Genomic DNA, 15,508 nt, shown 5'->3' with positions numbered 1-15,508 from the left:
GTGTTTTAGGTAAAACTCAATTTTATATTTATAAAAATATCTCAAATTAAAAAGACAAACACTTATTTTTATTTTCAATTTTATTTTTTGAAATAATTTCCGTTTTAATTGCAATTAATTTCCATGCGGTGTTTAAGATAAGAACGTTTAATATTTTTGGAAATATCTCGAATTGAAAGAAAAACCTGTATTACTACATTTATAAAACACATTAAAAAATTCATATAATTTATAAGTTTAATAGTAATTAATTTTTATATGATCTTATAAGAGGCTAATTACTTTATATTTAAACAGAAATCACAAGTTGACAGGAATTTTATTGCATAAATTACAATTCAATTTCATACAACATCCTAAGTTTTTTATTGATTTAAAGAAAAGGTTAATTTGAAATTTAAAAATGGTTAATTTGAAATTGAAAAGAGCTAATTTGTCGGTGGAAAAAAATTTATAAGATAAGAGGCAATTTTTTTTCTTCCTAAACAATTTTAACTTAAAAGATGAATCCATTATTTCTATGCCTAATTTTATATAATTCGTAATTTTAAATGTAATTAATTGACACCTGGTTTTCAAAGACACTAATTATTTTATATTTTAAAAAAATATCTGAAATAGACAAGAATTTTTCTTTATACGCTCACATTTAATACCATCTCCTAAATTTATTAGTGGTTTAAATATAGGGTTAATTTGAAATTAAAAAGTTTAATTGAAAGTACAAAAAGTTTAATTTGTAGTTAATAAAAGAATCTGAAGTTATAAAAGAGTCAATTTGACGGGAAAAAGCTATATTGGGTCATTACTGATCATTTTTGTCTTTCTATCCTTGGTAGTTTGACCTGTCAGATTCATCACTCAACATGACAAAATAACGCGTCTGACAGACCAACTCAGGGAGAATAAACCGGCCAAAATGATTAGTAACGATTAAATTAGACGTTCATAACCCCGCTGATCACAAGAAATCTGAGAGTTACATCTTACATTAAATACTAAAAAACAATACAGGAAAGGGGCCGCGGTGGTCGAGTGATCGGGTCGTCCGTCAAGCTAGCGGTTCTGGGTTCGAATCCTGGCATATCCCTAGAGATTTTATTTGAAAATTAATTGCTAAAAGTTTTGTAAATTGGTTTAACCCCTCGTCCACTACAATAGGGTAGTTGAACGTATCCTTTTCTTTTGAAGAAACAGAAAAGTTTAATGTACCTCCAGCCAACGCTGTCTTAAATTATAGAATAAAATTGTTGATATTTAGATATTAAAATTAAGTTTATTAAACTATCCACTATGTTACTATTTTATGATTAACAAACAAAAATATTTCCACCAGAGAAGAATTCTTCTAAAAAGAAAAGAAATCTCCCCTACCGCACTTTAAGGAGCCTTATAATCCATCACAGCTATTAATCTGTTCAAACAGAAAACTGGCTGAATCCGAAAAACCAACTTTCACTCGGAACGTTCTTCCTTAGAGGATTTATTGCCGAGGTGGCTATGAGATACTGCGAGTCCTGCCCCGGCGGACCCAGGGACGTACAACGCGGTCTTTTTCATCCTCCTCCCTAATATACTCATAAGGGATTATGCGAACGTATCCTCGTATAGCACAAATATTACAACTATGCATCAAAGGCCTACGTACCTTTGGACGATTAAGCGGATATTATGGTCATTTAGTAGTTGATTATCATCCGAGTCCGTTTACGATTGATGTTTTTCGTTTAAACAGTCAGCACCCTGTATAATTAAACAGACCGCCTGGTCACGTTTCTATAAACTTTTCGGCTAGCTTTTTATTCATTTCATTATTCGCACTGGGACTTTAATGAATAAATATTTTAACCGGGACTCTCCAAATTTGGAAAGGTCTCCCAATCGCATTACCGGCTCTGATTGTCGTATGTGTAGAAATCATCATTTCGAATCTCGTTTTATGAGGCGAGATGTCCTTTTAGAGAATATGGGCGTCTTCTATTTCCGAACACTCCGTTAGGATTATTTCTGGAATTTCGTCCCATGGCCCTCTTTCGAGTGTATCGACATGCTGAAAATACAGTATTTCAATTCGAATGGAGCATAAATTTCTCATAAAAATCACAACAGTTGTTAAAAAATGTTTTTGCACTTTGCACAAGCGTTGATAAACACGACACAAAGCATTTAAGGATAATGACAAATTAATTGTCTTCAGGCAAAAGTTCCGAACAGAAAGCACCACCAGTTATCCTTTTTGTCATAAAAAGTTTTTTCATTAAGGCGTATAAAAATAATATTTTCATTTCTTTACTATAAATCAAAATTAATATCCAAAATAAAACCCATTTTAATCTACTGACATTAGTCACCTTTCATTTAGTTCTATGATTGGTATGATAGCACTCAATGGCTTGGTAGTTGGAATCATCCTCCACCACCACTTCTTAGGTTGAAACAAATAATCTGTCATTCGATGGGTGTATCAAGAATTTGATCCCATGTTAACTCAACTTGATGATGATGATGATAATGAAATGCTGTGAAGAGGAAGTTTTGCATTCCCCGAACACTGCAACCATCTGGCTTATGTACTTTTCCTAGTTCCTTAGTTCAGTTCATTTGACAATTGGCTTGAATTGAAGTAGTAGGTCATTGACTGCCATTACTACAGTTCTTTTTTCCAGGCCTTTTTGGTATTCTATGCTTTGTCACCATTGTATCTTTGATGTATAGGTGTTTTCTAAGATGCCAGTGACCATTATATAATTCTATCCTTGAGTTTTGCCCTCTCGAACGATGATTCTTTAATCTAATTTAAGCTTACGGTATCTAGCACCTCTAGAGTTTATCCATCCTTTTGTTTTTTGTAGGCCCGTTCTGAAATCCAGGAGACTGTTTTACCTTGTTATCCCAAGCATGGTCTGGGCCTAAATATTATCTTTCAGATGTTTTGTTTCATTACCCATAACACTTGTCTCAGGTGTGTTTTTCCAGTATTCAACTTCTCAATAGGCAATTCAACTATTTATTCAGAGAGAAATATGAAACGGATGGTCACTGCAGACTGACGAGGGTTAAGCAATTTTTTTGTCACTAAGCCCACATTCCTGACATTTGGATTTGGATAATTTTCCCTTAGTTTAAATCATAAGTCTTTTTTTTCAGTGACTAGAAAGAGGTTGAGCATAAGCTGAAACCTTTTTGACAAAATACTTCCCGTGGCATCTATGCACGTAAGCTGTGGCTGGATTTGATGATAGAGCTGCACACATTCATCAGCACCCAGTGATGGTCGCTCTGAGCACTTCTTCGGTTCTAAAGCCGGGAACACACTTATCCGATGCAACGCCATGCGACGCTATCCGACGCAAATCCAAAGTCCATTTTCCCATAAAACTGTATGACCCCCGTGCACATCTGCCCGATCCTATGCAACACTAACTTATTCTACGCTGTGCGATCCCCAGTGTCTAGATTTTCGTCGGGTCGCATCGAGTACAGTTGAAGACAAAAGAACCAGACACTCATATTTTTATTCAAACTACATGTATTATTGTCGTTTTATTAATCACAACAAACTTATTTTAATATAAACCAAATTAATCGAGATCAAAAATTCATTAGTTTTTATTTTAAAAAAATTTAATGGTTTAGTAGAAAATTGATCAAAAACCGGAATACCATTTTTTGATATAATGAATTTAAGAAACAATTTATTACACGGTTTTGCTCATGAAATTTAACTAACAATTTATTACACGGTTTTGCTCATGAAATTTAACTAACAATTTATTACACGGTTTTGCTCATGAAATTTAACTAACAATTTATTTCATGGTTTTTAACATGGTTTTCATGATTACAATTACACCATTTTCGTCGAGTAGCGTCAGAACAGAACACTCATATATTTTTGTAGTTTATTTCAAACTATGTAAATGCAATTTTGTCGTTATATTAATTACAACAAACTTATTTTAATATAAACCAAATTAACCGAGATCAAAAATTCATTAGTTTTTATTTAAAAAAAAAATTTTAATGGTTTGGTAGAAAATTGATCAAAACACCGGAATACCATTTTTTGATATAATGAATTTAACAAACAATTTATTACTACACGGTTTTGCTCATAAAATTTAACTAACAATTTATTTCATGGTTTTGCTCATAAAATTTAACTAAGAATTTATTTCTTGGTTTTGCTCATAAAATTTAACTAACAATTTATTTCATGGTTTTGCTCATACAATTACACCATTTTCGTCGAGTGGAGTCAGAACAGAACACTCATATTTTTTGTAGTTTATTTCAAACTATGTAAATGTAATTTTGTCGTTATATTAATTACAACATTCTTAGTTTAATATAAACCAAATTCAACGAGATCAAAAATTCTTGAGTTTTAATAAAAATTGTTTAATTACGATGGTTAGGAAGAAAATTTGTCAAAACACCGGAATAACTTTATTTAAAAAAATTAAATTTAACTAACTATTTATTCCAAGGCTTTGCTATAAATAATGCATTAAGAACAAAAGAGGCGTTGCGACTTTGATACTGATTTGTGATACACGCTGGGTGACTGTACGTGGCGTGCGCTTGACGTCGCATTGATGTGCACACCCTACCAAAACGTGCCAAGGCGTCGGGTAGCATCGGGTAGCGTCGCATAGCGTTGCATCGGGTAAGTGTGTTCCGGCTTTAGGACCGTAACATTTTTAAAACCGACTCTCTGATGTACACTGATCAAGGACACGTTCCTCTTCAGTTACAATGATTTCACTAGCTGCTACAGTGGCCCAACAAAAGCTTTCTTTTTCGACTTAATTCATTGAACAAAGGCTTTATTGTGCTAGTAGAATAAAAACTAAGATAGTGCACTACAAGACATAATTATTGGTAAACATTAAATAGAATAAACAAATCACCGTCCTTTGGAATTAGTGAATTTGATAAAATTGCGTCTTATAATGTCATAATACCTTAAACTAGCTAAAAGGTTTTGAAGTTCGATCAATATAAAATTGTTTTTAGAGTGAATAATGGAAAAGAAACGAAAGATAAAATATATAGCATCATATCGAAATGGAATGAAGAGATGACAGGGAAATATATAATGAGGTATTTACTTTTCAAAATTGATGTGGCATTAGTTTATTGTAGGTTGAAACATGACACGATCGTTTTAAGCCGATTTGCCATCTACATATTACAGTTGGAAGTCTTTAATATTTCAGCTGGAGAGTTATTGGTTGGGGGAACTGGCCAATATCTCACATCTTACCTCCCTTGTCTCTCCCGTTTGAAAAAGATGATATTTAATTAAGAGGAAAGGTCGCTGAGTTCAGCTATTCTCGAGTCCACGCCCCGGCAATAAATTTATACGAGTCTCTGAGTTATTATGTATATATCACTGGGAGGTTTTATGTATCCGTCCGAAATGGGGAAAAAATTACAGGCTCGATTTTTCTCCGGGGTCTTTTATATTCAGAACCTAGGCTGGCTTTTTTTCAGATTTCGCATAATTCACCCGGCCTGGGAAGGAAATCGGTGGTGGTCACCGCTTCCGAAAGGTCAGGTGGTTTGTCTTCACTTCGTCGACTCTTTATTGGATAAGAAGAAAAGTGAGACCAAGAGAAGGTCTGATTCACATAGACAACGATCTACACCTTGTACAATCGTATTTCTAAGGATTAACATCAACCTTAATGCATATGATTATCTTTTATTTAAAGGAATGGATAAACCATTCTCAGGCACTACTCAAAACAAGGACATCTATAACCGTCGATCCCTATCAATAATTAATTTTGGCAACTATAAGATATTTCAAAGCCAATTCGAAATAGCCGGCTAAACACAAAATACATTAATTCATGATTTTTTAATGAACAACATAAATCCTATGACATATCCAATTACAGTGGAGTTCTGATAATCCGATGTCCGCTTATCTGAACAAATTTCAATCGGCGAAGTGGACAACTTTCAGATCGCAATATATAATTTTTTGTCATTTCCGGTTATCATTATGGTGTTAATTGATTAGCTACTTTGACTTACTGTGCAAACTCCATTGTCTGTAGTAACCGGCGGTTTGGTAGTACCCGGTCATTTTGGTCTGTTTCTTACCATGTTCAGTGGTAGGTTTTATACGAAATTATTATTAACTACCGAAGACTGCCGGATGCATCTACCAGACCAAAAGGGCGAAAATAGCCTGTGCGAAATGGTCAGAAACGACCAAACTAAAATTTTACAATTGCCTAGCTTTTTCAAAAGTTTCCAGGTTAATTTTCAAATTGCACGTGGGTGTATCATCTGTCCAGTGTATCTATAATCAATTAATCTTTCAAAAACCAGATCTGTTTTACTGCTTGCCTCTGCATCATTACAATTTTTCAGCTAATCCGAACAGGGCTTGGTCCAAATTAATCCAGACTTTACATAATTTGCTGGACAATCATTAACATAATGTCTAAGTTTATTAAATGTTGTCCATGTCGACCACTGTCAATAATTGATTATATTAACTAAGATATATTTCAAACCCGTTACAAATTAATAAGTCCAACTACCTAATTCCCATTGATTTATATGTACAGATACATACCATATGTACAGATTGAATTTATGATTTCTAACAGAACACTTCAGGTTTTGGCATACTGGAGGCAGACCTGTCTTATCCGTCCCGCCACTGAAATTAGTCTCCAAAGCATCCTGTTTTTAACCTAAACACACTTACACCCTCACCATGCTTAAATACATTTGTCTCTATTTACATACCATTGACTCAAATATGGTGGTGTACTCGATAATCCTCTATCACTCTTTACACATAACTATAACTAGGTTTCCGTTATAGTTAGGTTAGGAGGTTTCCGTTGTTTGCCATACATTGGTGAATTATCGGAAAAATGTTGTAAAATTTTTAACAAGAAGGTTTTAGAATAGCTTTCAGAAGTACGGGTTCATTTAAAAACATCCTCTCAAAACCTAAAGACAAAGGAGACAACTTGGCAAAAAGTGGGGTTTACCAACTCAATTGTAATCATTGTGATATTAAATATATAGGACAAAGCGGTAGAGAAATAAAAACAAGAGTAAAAGAACACTTGCCTAAATCGAGCAAATTTTCGGAATTTAAGGACCATCTAAAAGAAACAAAACATAATTTCAATTCAAATTTAAATACAAGAGTGTTACATAGTTTCAACAAAGGGAAAGAACTAGATTGGTTTGAGAAATTTGAAATTAAAAAATGTAAAATTGAACATGGTGATAAATGCATTAATAATATAACAGATTTTGATCTACCTCCCATTTTAAATATGTACATAAATAATATCAAACATCCAAATAATTAATCTAATTATTTTAATTGTTATTATTTTTATAGTAATTTATAGTAATATTAAGTATTTATTATTCTAATATTTATTTGTGTTATAATTTCCGCGTTTCGCACGTTCAAATTGAGCGTCATTAAAAAAATCAGCTGATAATTGGAACGTCGCGTTGGCGGAGGTATCAGCGGTTCACTTTGGCAATTCATGTCGAGAGACGTGGTTGTAGAAGTCCTTCAACCTGATGATGAGCTAAAAGGCTCGAAATCCGGATCGTTGCAAAACAACTTACTGTGAGTAGGAACTATCCTTTTAAAAAGTATTGAACACCACACTCACTCCATCATTTATCATTTATATTAACTATAACTAGTATAATTGAGGGTCAATGGATTAGTCAGTATTCTGCTTCGGCCCTCTCGCGCTAATAAATTCATTCAATCTTAATGTACACACAAAAGAATAACAAAACGAGATATATGAACAATATATTGCAAAGGTTACAGGGGACCCGAAGTTCACTGTTCTCATATTTGATGGCACTCCTACTCGCTCTCTATATGCAGCCAAGGAATGACATCTGTCAATTATGTGGGACACATTGAGCTACCTTCCTCTTCGTACCGGGTACGCGAACTTTGGCTCAAATTAACTGACCATTGGTCAACCTTGCATGGCCTATTCTTAAACGAGTAAGGATAATATTTCTTCTACTGTTCAAATCCTTCAAGGGCCACCAATTAATTGACAATGCTCTTAGAATTAATTCTGTCCTTAATAATTACAAAATAATATGTATATAGAATGTTTCAACATAAAAAATCCAATAAATATATAGTGGCACTATCAACATTCTGCCCATAACCTTTAAATTTTCATTTGACAGATAACACAGGGACATAATTTTAAAATACTAACTTTTATTTTCAAATTTATTACATTTAGGATTTGATCTTTTATTTACTTTTCTAAGTTATATGATTAATAACAATGCAAAGTGTCACTTCTTGGATCTAGGGAAGTTGTCAACAATCAGTGAGGGAAGTTGTCAACAATCAGTGATCGAACATGAACAGTCAACTTGAAACAGGGCGAATTCACACACATATCACTAATAAAATAGATGAATACAAAATAATTGTATTTAAGGATCAACAATAATATGTAAATTTTCTGTTTTTAGTAAGTTTGGTGGAAGTCCATACTTAATGAAAGAAAATCGTCTCTTTGTTCTGTAGAGAATTTAGTTTTAAATAATCGATGGAAATTTTCTATATCATAGAATATCATAGAAATGTTTTGGTGGGTAACTTATAGACGTTTTCAAAAAACCAGTGTACAACACAAGAAGTGGAATAACGCAAGGCTATAATCATTGGTAAGTTCTATTCATAAAAATATATAAAAAAACTGAAATTATTTATTTGCACAATAATAATTTTAAAAAATTTATCAGAAAAAGTTAAAATTTTGGTAAATCTACCATGGTTCATTAAATTAAACCACTGCCATATAATCTTTGCCAACGATAAATCACTACAGTTTTTCAATCCGTGTTGAAAACAACTATTTAATATATTGTGAACACGTAATAAAATTAATCGAATCGAATAAATAAATGTAAAACTGGTAAATTACAATGATTACTGTACTAAAGGGATGTTAAAAGGCCGTGGCCGGTCTGTCGACAGCATTAGCATATTTAGCAGAGACTGGTAGTAAGTGGGCGCTGTGCTCGAACCCATAACTGCCTCATTCGGACCAAATCAGGAAAACGATACGCATAAGTTTCACGGAAAATACAAGAGATCCTGAACTTCGGCTTTCTTTATGCCGATTTGAATGTCAACAATAAAATAATTTTGGCACTGCCCTGTAAGATTTAGTCTTGGGGTCTGCGAAGAGATACGCGCGTAGGTTTTTGTTTCCGATCGGTTTTTCTGCATATTCGAAATGTATTTGTCTTTTAGGATCGTCTAACATCACAATAAAGAGGATATGCAGATAAAAATGTTTTAAAACGACAGAACTTTGCAAAAAACCTTCCTATCAATTCAGAATATAATTCAATTAATTAAGGTTTTAAGTTGAGATAATTGAATGATATTAATTGGTCAAGCGGACCACGAAAAATAGTGAATTCAGAATATAATTTTTGCTTTATAACAAAGATCTTCAAAGTAAGTATGTTTGAAGCTTTAAAAAAATAAGACATTTCTATTGTTAATTTCTTAATTACTGAAGAGTAACTATGGTAATTTTTCTTTTGACTGGTTTCTTTACCTATCGGCAAGACAAGTCAATACTCGTCACGTGTGACCATATAGCTTTTGCCTATTTGCCCATTGGACTGCTCAATTGGAAATAAATCTTTGCCGTTTTTTCCAAGTGGATAAAATGGCGCCGGTCTCTCTTTTGGGACAATGAGTTGACACGGGTGGTGGATGTCCCTCTAAGGAAACCAGCTCCAGGATCTGGGCCCGAGGGTCACGCCCACCGGATCTCTCCTTTAACTGAAAAGGCCCCCGGGTTGGCCAATGCGGGGAAGAGGTATGGTTTTGCCAGATGGCGAATAGAACGGTTTTCCTGGAAAATCTCGCCGGCCCGGGTCGCATCTTTTGACCGGATTTCATCTACAGATCGACGACATGAGAAATTTTTAGATGACAAAGGTCACGCATGCTCGACGATGTTTAAATAAATATTTAAAACTGAGAAATAAGTTAAAAGAAAATCACATCAGAGACATAAAAGCTTAGGATAAACATAGAAAGATAATGGGAAGACAAACAGACCACAGGCAATTAGCCGACAGCTACATGGTTAGCTTAAAAAATTAACACGCTCCCCTCTAGCACATATAAAAAGCAACATTATTATTTACAGCAATAAAACAGGTATTATCGCATTGTTTTTTTGCACAATATAATATGTCATCTAATTAAAAGAAGAAGAAGAAGTAAATAACTATACCATCAACTGACGAAAAGCGGCTTTCCTTTATATCCAAAATAAAATTTACCCGCTGATTATGAATAATCATATGATAATCATAATGATTATAAAATATTAAAAAAAGAAGATATTTACTACAATGAGATGCCCACTGAATATTCGCCATCACCAATTTGAGTTTCGGAGTGGTCTATCCAACAAGTCAGTAGACATAAATTCCACCTTCCTTGAACTAAAGCAATATTGTCAAGGTGTGTTCGTGGATGTACACCAAGCTTCTAACTATAGCACCACCGACTATTGGAAAGTTAAAGCATATCCTACCTGCAGCCTATTATCTCATCCTAAGATCCTTTCTTCCTTATATTCCATCCTTTTTTAGCAGGTGTCCCACAGGGTGCCGTCCTCGCTCCACTGCTTTACTCATTTTATGCATTATACCTACCCACACAACCTAACACTATCTCGAGCTTTTCGTTATCTGGTTTTCCTTGAACCCTGGTCTGACGATGGATAATCAAGATAAACGAAACCAAATAGAAATACATAATAATCCCTGTTGCGAAGAATGTACGATACCTCGGACTCTGCCATGACAAACGATGACCTCATAGAAAAAACGTACAGACTGCCAGTACATTTTATAATGGTAAAACTACTGCTCGATAGAGATCTAACTTACTACACTAACAACGATTTGGACGTACAGACTCTACAGGACTGCTAAACGTTCCAACTTTAACCGAGTTCAATCCGTCCCTCTTGTCGCTCATTTATCCCAATTCCACTACATAAGGGTCCATTCTAAACTATCCCATCATCTCAACCCCTTTGCCAAAAACTTCTCAAAACTGAAAAATCAACCATCACTTTATCTGATAATCCTCACATGAGATGAAGCGTCTGTGTCCTCGCAAGAACTCACTGCTTGACTTCAGCTTCCCAGGATGAAGACTACAGATCTCGTCATGCTGATGGCTTTCATTACTGGATAATTGCTGTTCATGTTTACTTTGAAGGAAAAACCTGATCTAAATAGAAAAATAATCTCGTTGACGTAATAAGCGAGAGAACACGCGGACCAGGAGTAAACGACTCTTTTTTTTCTTCTGAAAAGAGCGCTTAAATTTTATGACTTCAAGGTGCACGCGAAACAAACTGCATGTTGAATAAATATATACTGAAATATAGAGCATATTGGAATAAGTAGATATTAACGAAAAATATGTTTGTAACTATTTTAAATTATGTACAGTATGACGAATGATTGAATATGAAATGAGATAGATGAATGTTTAAATTGTAAAAAACAAAACCCAAAATGGCTGTTTTGAGGGGAAATGACAAGCGAGAACAGGTGAACCAAGTACCACCAGTCTTACAGTCCGAGCCTGTCCAGTACCTACACTTTCCATAAGTTCTGCCACCTTTGAATTTTTTGAAAATGTGGTAACTACCCTCACTAATATCATGTTTAGAGGATAACACTCCAACAAGATTAGCTACAAGAGATAAGGCGAAACCCAGGCCTGGTTAAGAATGAACCTTCCTGAATTTATCAGCTGCAAAGTGTGGCCTTCTTCCAAGTCAGATATCCAATTCTTTGGATGCAAATTGTGGTCAATGATGGAGGGCATGGCCTGTAGAAAGAAACACCTAACAATCGAATCTTGGAAAAGCAATCTTATAAAAACAAATTTCCACTAGAAACAGTCCGAACTGCACTGGGCAAATGCCGACCTCTTCGTACAAAATGGGGTCATTTTTAAAAATTTCTTTTTCCAGTAATAATTATTTGCATTAATGGTTTGTGCAATAGTAAGATATTTTTATTTGAACACTTGTTTGATTTTAAAATCTTGAACCCTCGGCTAGACTAGCTACTGTAGGTTTGTTCAATGTTGTTTTGAAGGGAGCATTGGCGTATTTGCGCCCTTTTTATATGTGGAAATGTGAATTTTTGCAATTTCCGAACCGTTCACTTAATTATTCGATTAAAGAAAGAAAATTAGTAAAGGGTCGTAACTCAAATCGATGAAAACCCGGTCGAGTGTCACCATAAACGCGATAAAACGTTCTTCAGGACAGTCCGTGGATGTGCCGCACACTTAAGGATTTTTTTACAGCACCTCTTTTTTAAAGGAAAACAAAGAGTCGAGAGAAAAAGGATCTTTCGATAAGGAGAACGAGACTTGAACTTTACATTCCTTTTAAACGGAGATTAACACGGCAACCGTCTACGGTTCCTATCTGCTGACTCCGTGTATCTTCCGGGTATCCGGGTATGATTTATTACTACACTGCATTATACAAGACGAGATTTAACATTAATTCCAACGCCTTTGAATATTAGTGTTGTATACCAAGTGATAAAACTCTGTCAGAATTGTAATTTTGATTACAGATTAATAACCTCGAAGCGTAATTTGGCCAAATTTATCTCTTTATGTTTTTTTTTTAAATCATAATGGTCATTATTAGCAAGAAGGCGTCTTAATTGAGGTTGATTATGGACATTTTGTTAATGGGTAACTAGAAAAATACAAAATTACACGAAAATTTCGTTGTAAATTCATTAATAATTTTTGAACGTTATAGTACAAAAATGCTCATTAAACGGCAAAATTAACAAAGGTCACACGTTATAAAGTATTGTGAGATATCACCGTGAGATCTGAACGGTCATAAACCTTAGTTTGGTCATTTCTATTCTTTTCTCATCATCAAGTGGCATGTCATAAAAGTTATCGTCCGTATAATGTAGATTGTTTTTATGTTAGTCTGGCACGTGTGTCTTCATGAGAGATAGGCACAAAGTAGCATGGGCTTCTCAGTCCATATTATATATCCTATTTGTAGATCTCAATTGTATGCGAGATATTTCACTTTTCAAGTAATTGCAACATCCCTCATATCTCATAAAATATTAATCTTACTGGAAAGTTGACTAAACAAATAAAGCATTAAAACGTATGGGATTTATTGTAACTTAAAGTAAATCAAATATAAAATTACTTAGAAGATAAACTTTTCCGAGTTTCCAAAGTTCTTGTCTAAAGATTAAGCAATGTTTACTTGGTTCTATAAATTGCCATTTTTTGGCTACAGAAAATTTCCCCCAACTAATGAAAACTAAACGCGTCTACTTTATTTCTCAATAATCAGTTATCAGTAATGTACATTAACGTTAAATTGCTGAAATATTTTTGTTGGCTACGAACGGTTCAAAAATATTAGTCATTAAGGTTTTGAAACTAAAATAATAAAGTGTCTAATCAGAAGAAAACAAGTTAAAATTCTCTGGTGTAAAATTGTACCTAAGAAAACCAAAAGCTTCAAAAGCTTGCATTCTTCAAGGAAGTGGACATTTTAAACGTTTCATTTTTTGAAGCTTTTGGTTTTCTCAATTTACATTCTATTGAATTAACAGTAGGATTAACAATTTATGAGATAAGCGAAACTTTATGGAATAAACTTGTGAAAGGAGGAAGTAACCTTTATGTGAAATTTCTCGATTACAATTGAGAATCAGAATTTGAACAATAGGGGCTTTTTAATCCAACTTTACAAGCAGGATATAGTATTGACTTGATATATTGACGTCTGTTCATGGGACACCCTGTATAAAAATATTGTTTCAATTCTTTATTTTATCACATGACTCCTTATCGTTTCTTGTAATGTAGTAACAATTTGACAGAAAATATCGTTAATATGTTAAGAAAAAAACATGAGAATACTATAAAAACATAATTTACGAATACCTTATAATGTGTTAAAGACAATTTCTAAGATAAAGTAAAATTCGAATACAGTTAATAGTTACGCCAAAACCCGTGTTTGTGTCCGGCATGTAGAGAAAGGTGCTTGATGTGTCCCAGCTATTTGAATGTGCTATTCCTTGGCTCTATATAGAGAGCGTGTAGGAATACCATGCAAGAATTATTCTTGGGTTCGGTAGCTAGTAGTTTTGGACCAGTTATAAGATCAACCGATGTTATGTGGAAGATCGTGGCCTGCATTTAGTGAAGAGGATGCAGTAGTTTTTGAGAGGTTTTCAACTTCTATCGTAAGCACAATTGCTTCTTTTTGCATGCATTCTCCGTTTAACTTTGCGACTATCGCACTGAGCGTAATGTCGTCTGCTTACAGGGCTAGTTGGCAAAACCGTGTTTTTTGAAAAGCATTTAGAAATATGGGGAATAGTGCGAGATCCAATAGTGCGCCTTGTGGAACATCTGTTATTACCAATTTTAACACTATAACTGCGGAATCTATTTCATTTTGCCTATTCACCAGGCTGATGTATTCTAAGAAATTCGATACAAGTTGGAAACTTGACGTCAACGTTGTTTTCACGGTCTGGTGAAACAACTCACTCATCCGCAGTGAAATTTTTAAAGGGCAACGAGAGAGTATTCTTGAATGCAACCCATAAGGACACGCTGAACAGTGTGTGGTTACCTACCTAAAGGTATCAACTGTCTACCTAAAGGTAGAGGTCAAAATCGTTTTTCCATTATAAGATGCTGCCTAGATATGACGGTTCGATCACATTTTAGCAGTACATTTTCAAATATTTTACTTAATGAGCTGAATAGTCTGATTTGAGTCTTGAAGTGTTTCGTGTGGCTTATAGGGTTTCTCTGATAAAAAATAATTAATAACATTGCAGTGTTCAGCGAAATAGATTAAGAAAAACTTTGAATAGATATGTAAGAAGAGTCGGATCTCTTAAAGGAAAATTTTTCAGCATAAGATTTGAGATTTGATCGAGCTTAGGTGATTTTATATATTTGCATAATTGGATGATAGTACGAATTCCCTTGGAGTGTACATTCATCTGGGTTGACCTTTCTGTTCAAAAAACTAGTGATCTTTCCTGTGACAAGCTTTTCGAAATTGTATTTTCTTTCGTTCGTTTAATTTAAGTTTGATTAAGGTGTGGTTGAATGTGGAAAATCGTTAAAAAAACGACCTAAAGCCATAAGCAATTGTTCAATTAGTGATGTACGATTAAATAATTAGCCCCATTGTGCTACGAACAGCCCACGTTGGTTTACGTTCCGTTGAAACTCGAACCGAAGCCAATACAGTTTCCCCATTCCAGGAATGAAGCCACCGCTTTGTAATTACATAAGCCGGAGGTAAATTATACCCCTTTGCAAAGAGCATAGTTTAAGATTAATAGCTATTTTTTACAGTAGTTTCTCGATTTG

The 15,508-nt window shown here is 34.2% G+C and overlaps 1 protein-coding gene across 3 annotated transcripts in view; it reads left to right on the top strand.

Moving 5' to 3' along the window:
• LOC106662463 (integrin alpha-PS2) overlaps positions 1 to 15,508 on the top strand; it is a 198,029-nt gene that overhangs the window by 128,969 nt on the left and 53,552 nt on the right. The window lies entirely within an intron of this gene.

Source organism: Cimex lectularius, unplaced genomic scaffold (genome assembly GCF_000648675.2).
Source record: "Cimex lectularius strain Harlan isolate CLEC.00 unplaced genomic scaffold, Clec_2.1 scaffold30, whole genome shotgun sequence".
Classification (NCBI taxonomy): Eukaryota; Metazoa; Arthropoda; class Insecta; order Hemiptera; family Cimicidae; genus Cimex; species Cimex lectularius.
Note: the sequence above shows the minus strand (reverse complement) of the source record. Positions and strands in the feature narration are given on the sequence as shown.